This window comes from Telmatherina bonti, assembly GCF_933228915.1.
Source record: "Telmatherina bonti genome assembly, chromosome: 14".
NCBI classification, from domain to species: domain Eukaryota; kingdom Metazoa; phylum Chordata; class Actinopteri; order Atheriniformes; family Telmatherinidae; genus Telmatherina; species Telmatherina bonti.
Window position 1 is genome coordinate 18,600,334 of NC_136612.1, and position 11,107 is coordinate 18,611,440.

Below are 11,107 nucleotides of genomic sequence, written 5' to 3' on the forward strand. Positions count from 1 at the left end.
CAATTTTACTGTGTACATGGTTGTCAAAATTGTTTTGATGAAAGTAGCTTGAATCAAACTGTGGACTACATGATTATAAGGATGTGTAAGAGGACACATCCTGCCTCAACCTCAACCTCTATGCCAACCCCCCCCAATCCATCTCCTTCCAGCCCTGCAATCATTATCTCAGCTGACTGTCACACTGTACACTCCTCAACGTCCCTCTCTAGGGGACAATTAATTTAATTGGACTGCATGACATTGAAGCACATCTGGGTAAAAACAAGTGAATTGGTAATTTTGTAAAGGATTATTCCAATAATGTGGAAAATAATGAGTGCTATAATTGCTTGTTATGAGAATGATTGCAAAGAGCACAATTGTTGTAATAACTATAAGGGTTATTTGACTAATTATTCTTCAAAGATCGAGTGGTTCAAAATACTCATCAGGATGAGCTGATGTATAGTTTGATATTTACCACATAAATTGCGAGTTTTGACCATTTATTTATCTAACTCGCAGCAAAAACGTAAGGCGCTTTTTTCCTCAGTAACAATCTCTATTTTTAATACTGTAACACAAAAGATTTACTTTCACTGTTCAATACATTTCTTTTCTTTTCTTTGCCAAATCAGTGACTGATCTTGTGCAAATTTGTGAGTTGGAATCACGCAACAAAATCTGAAAGCAACCAGTGTTTTTGTACTCTGAAAACATTTCACATGAGGCTGCACACAGTAGATACACCAATGACTTTATTTAAAGCAAGAAAAGATATATACAAGTAAGCTTGCAAGACTTCTGAACTCTTCTTCTGGTCTCTACAGACAAGCAGTTCAAACTTGCCTCAGCTCCTTGTTTTGCACATATTCCTCTCCTGTGGTGAAGTGAAGGCGGAGAACGAGAAGAAGAAGTTATGCAAAACATTTAAAATTATATTTTTGGTTCTTCTGTAAGTTTTAGCTTCAGGGATGTAAAACTAAACTTTGCTTACTCTAAACAATTGTCATAGTGCGGAACAATCTCATCTTGTTTCAGTACATGATTAAACAGTATAAGAACAGTGTTTATTAGAACTGATCACACATGTAAAACTGTATTTTATTATTATGTTCAGATTCTCTTGCCCTTCTTTCTTTAATCTCCCCACATCTTTAAGACGTAACAATCAAAGCTTTATTCCTATTCTGCTCCCGAACACACCATGATCATCATAGCATGAGAAAAGCTGGAGGATGATGACGCTGATAATTAAGATGATGAAGGGCAGGTGTGGGTCATGCGCTGGACCTTCACAGCTTAGGCACAAACATGGCAGGTTGCTTGGCAACCGTGTTCACTGACGGGGTCCTTGTAAGGACTGGAGCTGGGATGAGACAAGGGGTTGACACAACTCTACCTTTAAACTCTTCAGCGTGCTAAATATAGAGCTAGAATGTGTGTATATGCGTGTCGGTCCACAGTGGAGAAAATTACAGACATAAACAAAATAAAACTGAATATGTGAGATGAGGTTTGGTGGTGGTGGGGGGCGGTGGGAGAGGGGGGGTGAAGGCGAGGGTTTGGGAAGAGTGATAAGCCAACGGGTGAGGACAAAGTCTGACGCACAGGCTGAGCGGTGAGTGAGGTTGCTGTAACACAAGCTTTTTTCCTGCCTATGTTCTCTGAGAAATCCTCATCCACTTCTGCCTTATTTTCCTCATGCACACACACACACACACACACACACACACACACACACACACACATACACTCCCCACACACACTTCTTTTATAAAAATACCCAAGGACAATCCTCACTATTAATAGGAAGTGTTGTCAACTGGCTCTGGAGAAATGGCACCTTCTGTTCAGCTAACTATTTTTGCAGCCCTTTGTACCCACGACCCCTCACACTGTCAATTACAGCTATTTTCCAGACTATTAAGAGCAATAAAACCAGCTTCCCACATGCTAAAGAGATAGATAGATAGATAGATAGATAGATAGATAGATAGATAGATAGATAGATAGATAGATAGATAGATAGATAGATAGATAGATAGATAGATAGATAGATAGATAGATAGATGGATAGATATTTTGTTTTTATATAAAAGACTTTGTACAATTTTGCTTTAAATGATTTAAACTCTATTTCTAAATGACACAAGTCAAAAGCTGCAGCCATTGTTCTCTAACCCTTATAGGAGCCTTGTTGCAGAGAAGCAGCGATGGACTCTGTGTTATATTATTTACTTGGCTCTTCTTTCAACACTGAGCTCTTTTGGTTCCAGCTCCTGTGCGGTAATCAAACTCCATGCACAGCTGATTTATAGGTCTTGGGGTGGAGATCCAGTGGTCCTGCCCTCAGTTCTCCCCCGAGTCTGACTTCATATATATACTCTGTCATTCACCTCTGGCATTCACAATCAGTGGGAGCCAATGTGAGAGTGCATTATAAAGTTGATGTTGTCTTGTAAGACTTTTAAAATATCTGTTTCGAGGTTTATTGGAGTGAGAGGATGAATTGATTTCTTAAAGGCACGTCCTTTAAAATTTTAGGCAGGATTATGTTTTCTATGTTTTTATGCACAATATGTCCAGGAAAACATGCTTTTGTTTAAACTAAACCTCAAAAAGTCTTTCAGTTTTTAACTGGGAATTTTACACATTTCTTCTGCATAAAATCTTTAGTTCTGTAAGATTATTGGGTGTTTTAGCTAACTATTATGAGATGTACCGTATTCTGTGTATGATATTCAGGTCTGTGAAGCCATGACAAAAAACCCTTAACTTTCCACAGTTGGTTTCAAGGTGTGTTTGTGATATTCATCATGTTAGAAGCTATCTACGTACTTTTCAGCTTCACTCTTTTGATGATGCAGTGTTTGATCTTTAACCATTTACATGAGTTTTCTTTCTTGCCCATCCTTTTGGCTCAGTGAGGGATGTTCAACTGGGAAATCTAAATCTCAAAATGTATAATTTCTATTTGTTACGTGACACTTCATAAGATATCAGCAGACAAATATTGCACAGTCACAAACCTAATTCTGCACAATTTTTTAAACAAACAAACAACTATGAGTAAAACACTTCTGAAGGTTTTACCTGACGAAGCCATCAGCCCTGTTTGGACATGAATTTGAAAATAAAACCAACATGTGGTTATTGCTCTGGATTATGTTTATATTAAATAAATTGGATTGGTATCTTTACAGAACCTCAATGCATAGTTTAGCCAGTTAGGCTAGCCCAGGGGCGGGTAACTCCGGTCCCCGAGTGCCACGGTCCTGCAAATGTTAGGAGTTTCTCTGCTGCAACACACCTGGCACACACCAGACCTAATCAGCAGACTTGTCCAGAGCTTGACATCAAACTCTGTACAAGTCTGCTGATTAGCTATTGATTTCCATCAGGTGTGTTGCAGCAGGGAAACTCCTAACATCAACAGGACTGTAGCACTTGAGGACCGGAGTTACCCGCCCCTGGGCTAGTAGTTAGTCACACAGTGGAATAGAGGCTACATTCTGCTGATGTTTCAGTTTTTAAGCAGTGTAAATCAGTTTATTTATTCATTTGTTTGTTTATATTAACCATAGTGGGATGTCAGCCAACTAATGTGTATAATACAGATTTTGTGTTTAAGTACTGGCCTTGTGTCTTGGACTTAAGCTGAGCTGGACCAGACCTCCAAGAGGATCGGAGCAATGATATGAAAATGAAATAAAATAGAAAATACTTAATTAATCACAAAAGAATTTTGCAATGTGTACTTTTGCAACCATGACATATTTTTTAACCACTGACACCTTTGTTAAAAATTAATATCTTTTAAATTAATGAATTAATTTGTTGATTTTATTTACTATTATTTACATATTTATAATTATTTACTTTTTTCTTTTTTGATACTCATTTAATATTTGATTATATTTAATTTTATTCTAGTATTTTTTTCCTGAACCACCCCCCCTCTTATTTCAAACTGTATTTATTTTGGAAATTATATATTTGAGGATAAATTTAAGTGTGAGGGGGTTAAAGTAGAGATGAACTGTTCCGACAGAGGCACTATGGGACACATGATGGATATAGCAAATAGTTAATTGAATTTTAAACACAAATGTGTGTGTGTGTGTGTGTGTGTGTGTGTGTGTGTGTGTGTGTGTGTGTGTGTGTGTGTGTGTTGCCTCTGTGTCCACCAAGAATAGGGTCTGGGTTGGGACAGCACTTACAGCTTTGCACCATTCCAACAAAACACCTGTCACACATGCATGCAAATACACACACTCTTGAGTGTACTCCTATGCTTGATGTCCAAACACACTCGCCTGATGCATACCATACACTCTGTCTGTCTGTCTTTCTGTCTGTCTCACTCTTTCTTCAGTACACTGTGACATGCTCAGAAATGTTGACACTTGTGTTTGCAAGGTCAAATTTATATATTCTCTCACATGGCTGCCCTCACACTTACTGTCTTCTGATCATAGCCTGAATCCATTCTGACAAATTGCTTCTGTATGTTTTTGTTTCAAGCGATTTGACATGTGTGTATTTGTTTGACGGCGCAGCAAATGTCATGCATTCCTATTTTCTGAGTCAGGTACACTTCTTGTGCTTTCAGAGATGTTCCTGCCTTCTCTTTATGTGTGTGTGCCTTCAGAAATTTAAAATAAAAGCTTGGCAAGAGTTTGCCTCTGATAGTTAATAAAATGAAAGAAAATGCAATACTAACTGGACATCACTGTTCCCCTTTTGTTTAACCCCTGTTGCCCTCTCTCAGGTTCTTCCATTCATTTTGCTTGCAGGTCATTCATCACCCTGTCATCACTTCTCTTTCTCCAACCCTGTGCACACAGAGGTTTACAGTCTGCCTGTGCTCAGGCCCGTATATGGAGGAGCCATCCAGCAGGGGAACCACAGGGTTAAATATACTCCCAAGCTCCAAGAATGCCAAACTCCTCAAACCAACCTGCCAAAGGGTGTTGCACCAGAGGAGTAGACAATGAGTATATTTGCTTATTATCTCATTAGCATGAATGTTTTCTGAATGTGAACTGAAGTCATATGTTAAAGTTTTTTTCTATCACAAATGTTTCATATGACAGCCAAATTAATGAGAGAATTAGAGGTACGAGTCTACAGGATCAACTCATACATATATAACTCTGTTGAAAAAATAAAAGTCGATAGAAAATCACATTTACTTCTGTGAATCATTCTTCTGACAATGTTCTGAAAGAATTTAAAAGGAGACTGAATGTAGTTTTCTATGTGAAATATTTGCCACATATAGGATTTCAGCTGTTCAACTGTTTATACTTTTTGTTATGTAATGCATCCAACATTTCAGTGGATGACAGTTTCACAACGCTGCAATTCTGCTGGAGTTGGTGTCATAATGCTGTACATGCATGATGCACTTTGGCAGCGTGCAGCTGAAATAAAACCTTTTCTGAAAATTAAAATTTAAAAAATGAATGTATTTGTTAAGTAATGGTGTCTTTGCAACCCATGAAATTGGCAGTAGTTCGCCCTCTTACTACCAGAGATCACTTTTATTTGTACAGCAGATGATTGGTTTTGTGTGTGCTCATTAGGACATAGGATAATCCCTTTTCCCCCTTTACGTAGAACAGTTGCCACGACTGATAAATGAAATTCAGGTTTTGACTTAGCAGTGTTCCTCTCTACTTTAGCAACTTCGTGTGAAATGTCGGTGTGTCAATGCAGTGATTTTCACTGAGGGTTCATAAGATCGGTGTCATCCAGTCTTAGCTGCCAGACTTATCCTTGTGTGTGGAAATTTCCCTGAATTTTTAAAAATGATTCAATAACAGCCTTCAAATCCCCAAATTCGTTTAACTTTACAATAAGACACGTTCTTGTTGATATTGTCAATTTATCTTTGTTTCAGGAAGACTAATAGTTATGGGATGTTTCTGTAATACTAAAATCATGTTTTTCACTTGTTGTCTATTAGTCTAAATAGTCTAGAGATGCTCAACAAGATTTCTTTACACTTTCATAAAACAGAAGCACCTGAACCTCTTTAAATGCGTTGTTTTATATAAATATGGATTCAAGGCAATCAAATAGCATAGTATCATTTGAAGTGTTTTTATTTATAAAAAGAGTTTAATTGATTTTCTATTAATTTCTTTCTGTTTGTTTCATTTTAGAAATGGATTTTACAATGTTACAAATTTTACAATATGATCGCACAAATGAAGAAAAAAGCAGATAGAACACTCAAATGTCCCTTTTATTCTCCTGTGTAAATTCAGTTTGGAAGATACACAATTTTTAATGAAAGTACAATTTTTGTTCTTTTTTATTTACCACCAAACAAAGAAAGTTTACCTGTTAACTTGGATAAGGAGCAAAAACCATAACTACTTCTAATTGTCTGATGATTAATTATTTCTATTTTTTTTTATTTTAATTTATTTATTTTTATACTTGGTTCACCCAGTTCATATCTACCCCTGTCCTCATTAATAGGCTCTCATCCGTTTATCCTCCCTCCTCTCTAATCCATTATATGTTCTTGCTTTCTTCTTCCATCTCTCCTTACTTCTTCCACCCATCCATCATCATCATCATCATCATCATCATCATCACCAACCCATTTATCCTTCCAACCTTTCTCCTCCATCTATTTCTCTTTCCTTCCCATATCTCCCACATCTCCTTCTCTCCCTCATCACCCTTTCATCCTCTTCATCTTTTATCCTCTACCCCAATTCATCCATTTCTTCTCCACTTCATGTAATAAAATTGTGTCGTTTTAGTTCCAGGAACCACCTGGGCTTGTCCTAAGTTGGCTGCACACACACACACACACACACACACACACACACACTGACTCGCCTCCTCCCAGCCTTGAAACACGAGACAAGCCAAACCAATCATAGAACATTCAGATGTCTTAGGTTTGTCCATATCTTTCATTAAGCCCGTAAACCCACATTGCTAAGGGTCTCCTTGCCGGGAAAATCTACAAAATACAAAATAACGCTCCAAGTAAATTTCTGATGATTTTGTCCTACATATTGGTGTGAAAGTTGTCACATTTACACTTATAGAGTCTAAAGATGACAAATACAAAAAACAGCCAATGACAACAGTTCTGGAGAACCTTGACATTGACAAGAAAGCACAATGTCAGTGTCCTGTTAAGCAGCTACTTTTAAAATCTTTGCATCAAGACTGAATTTAAAAAAAGACTCTGTATGTGTGAACAGTACTTGTCTTTACACCCTCACTTCAAAGCAAAACCCCACCTAAAGATCCTGTATAATTAATGGAGGATGGAATATTATGGAGATGTGTAAAATGATTAATGACTCACATTTAGCTGAAGTTTAATCACATTTGAATTTGCAGTAGTTTGAAATTACATGCAAGACAGACAACCTTCCTCTTCCTCTTAATATGACAGCAAATGTGAATTTAAAAAGATTTAACACATAATAAAACTGGCTGCTAACTGGTTCCATAAACCGTGCAGCAGACTAGACAAGCCTCTGAAGGATGCAGTACAAAGTTAGTGTGATGCAGTTTTGCGTTAATGGGCCTGTTTGTCTTGAGTTGTGTTGGCTCTGTTGCCCTGCAAAGCCCAGACAGATCATAAAAGAAGCTCTTCAGTCATTTCTTATAGCTGCTGAGTCTAGGATGACGGAGGGCTCATTCTGAGATCTGGTAACATAACAGAGCAACACGAGAATCTGGTGTGTCCTCTCTTTATGTTTTCAGGGACACACTGAAAGCATCTGGCGTTGGTTTACTTCCTGGAGTGGTTTTCTGGCGCACGTGGCAGCAAAGTGTTGAAGTGGATGCAGGACAGTATTGTAAGCTGGTGAAACAGAGAACAGGGAGATTGTTGAGATAGATGAAGACGGGAGCATAGTCACACATATGAGCTGGGAAGCAGCTGTCACTACTGTAAAAGCTTGGTTTTCATCTTTCATAGTGGGTTAGCAAAGGTTTGTTTTAGTTGCTGTAAAACACAGCGCTGACAGTATTACAGTTTGAGGCTGATATGCAACATCAGAAATAAATTCTGAACTGTGCAAACAAATAATAAAGGAAAGTTTGAGTACATCAGTGCAGGAGCAGAAGTGCCCCTTCCGCGCACCATCCTGCTCTGCTGCATGTGAGATTTAAAATACTGATGTGAGTCCGCCGCCAGAAGAGAACCTGTAATATGGTTGGGTCTGCACTTGTCAGATTATAACATTGTGACAGCTAACCACCTTGAGCAAGTCATTTTATTATCAATTTAAAACCATATTATTAGAGAAAAATAAGAAAATAATCTAAAAACGCAGGTAAATATCTGCACCTTGATGTAACCTTCAAGCTTCAGCGAAGCATCTACTGTGGTCCTCTCCTGCAGGGTGCCACATTCTCAAACCTTCCCGAAAGAACATTGAAATTCTGCCATTGTGTCATTGCTGCCTGCCTACATGCACAGCACACTATTTATACCAGAGGAGCACAACTGCTGCTATAGGTACAGTTACAGTGAGGCACTTCAAACCCTCAGCTGCCCTGCCTCAGCTAATAATACAATGCAACTTCCACACTATCTACGCACACAGACACACTAATACTCACACAGTGCTGCTGCCTTTGGCCCTGATTATCCTCCCTCGAAGGGCTTCCTGTATCTATCACACTGATGAACCGCCCCAGGCAGCCCCAACGTACCCACCACCCACACAGATCTGCTGCCAACAAGCCCTCACACACTGGTTACATCACAAATAAGCCTGTCTCCTTCCAGACAGGCTTATTTGTGATGTGTGTATAAATCATTATACACATAATCACTTAATGGGATCGGGGAAGGTGGAAAATAGTTTAAATCTGAAAAACAATCTTAAATACCTTTGCTTAAAATAAAAAAATATCAACTTTAAGGCAGTTGTAAAGATTATATATTACTCAGGTAATGACACAAGTAAATAAAATAAATCCATTTAAAGTCATTTAAATTTTTATCATTTTTGTACATGTGATGGAAAATACTATATTTACAGATTTGATAAAGATTAAATACCCCACTTGTTGGAAAACTAAATTCCATATTTGTAGTTTTTTGCAAATTTCTGGTACTTTGATGAAAAACAATTTGCTGACCGTATGAAACATTATTGAATTACCAATTAGTTCATGCTTATGTGGAGAGCAGCAGTTTTCTAATGAGCAAGAAATATGGAATAATTTTCTTTAGAATAATATGTGGTTATTTGTATTATTACAACACTAATTTAAGTCTTGGGGGTGAGACTTTGAATAGACTGCCAAGCAGCGAGGTGTCAATAGAGGAGGACATCCTGTTTTGGGATTATGTGTCCTTCTTCTATGTCATCATATCCAAAGACCTAAGTATATAGTCAATAATTACAAAAGAAAACATGACAGTGACCGCACCCAGAAAAAATGAACTCACAGCTTGAACTGCCAATGTTCAGCAGCTAGATCTGCAGATACTTCAAATAAAATTAGCAAACCAAAAAACAGATCATCTTTTAATGGGAATTAATGAGTCATTCACTGCATGTCAGGTTAAACACCAAATAATTTGTTCTTAGCAATTACTCCAAATTGTGCTTAAGGACCTGCCATCTCACTGTGCAAGAACGTTGGTGTTAGTGTGTTCACGTGTGGCTGTGTGGAGGAGGTGGCACAGCATTATCACTGCTGTGTTTTATTAGAATTAGATCACAGCGCTCAGAATGAGCTCTGGCAACCTGAACCCGATGGGAGATTGAGCTAAATGTCAGTGAGCCACCTTGAGCTTTGCACTGCCACAGTGAGGCCTGCAACAGCTCGCTGGATCAGAGAGGAAGCACACAATGACTCGTCAGCTTGTACGTGTTTAAATGTCTTTTGTGATTGTGACAAAGTTTGGCATGAAAAAAAAAAATAAAAGAATGTTTTTTGGAACATATCTGATACTGGAACAGTAAATGCAATGAGGATCACAGTATTTTATAAGTGTACTGGTGAATGCCTGACAGATGATAAACAGACTATTTGCAGCTGGTAACGATTGCTATTACATTGCAACAATCTCCGGTTAGCTATGTAGCTGACAGGTACTCTTCAGCAATAAATGCGGCATCGCTGAACTGACTCACACGTAGTTCTCTTTTTAATCCCTCTTGTACTCTCCTTCACCCAACCTTAATCTCTCCTCTTCCTCTGGGGTCTGTGTTGGTTTGCAAGTGCTTGAGCAATTATCAAAGTCCCGCCCCTTTACTTCACCTCAGTGATAAAGCTGCATCTGAAAAAGGCTGCAGTTTTCATGATTTTATCGGATACACTGAATAATCCCTTGCATTTAGGAAACACCCTGCAGTAGCATTAACCTAAATTAAATGTTTCTGTTGCCGCTTATGATACTTGTGCAATGGAAATGACACATTTTGGAGGGTTTCAGTTCATCAGTAATGTTAGTAAGTCTCCATTGTCTAATTCTCCTCAGGTCAAATCAAGATCAGGATCCAGCAATTCCAATCAGGATTTTATATCATTCCCACCTGTTCTGTTGTTGTTATATAGCATTAGTTCACTATCTTATGAAACCTACCCATTAAAAGGTCATGAATCACTGACACCCCCCTCCCCCGTGAAATATGCTAATACAGTTTTAATTCATGTTTGTGAGTGGTACAGTTGATAAACAAAACAGCTCCTAACCATGATGCTGAAACTGAAAGATGAAACTTGGTGTTTGTGTACAACTTCTCTTGTAATAAATGTTCATTCTAATGTTAATTTGTTTTTTAAACTCATAATGCTCAAATTATGGTAGCCCTGAAGTGCAAACCAAACCTACAATTTAAAAAAAGCCAACGACAAGTAAAAAAATAACAAAAACAACACCACAGCATTAACCTTCTGAAAGAGGTCGGTACCATTAATTAGAAATTGCTGATTTGACAAAGGCGTTGGCATCCAATCAGAGATTTCTTATGTTGCCAACTGGTACATACATTAATGTAGATTGTTTCTGAGTTTTGTAACTTGTGTTTAAAAATTGTATTTTTATTTTCAATTTGTCATTATGTCTTTTTTAATTTTTAGTTTTGGTTTGCACTTCAGGGCCGTCGTATAACAT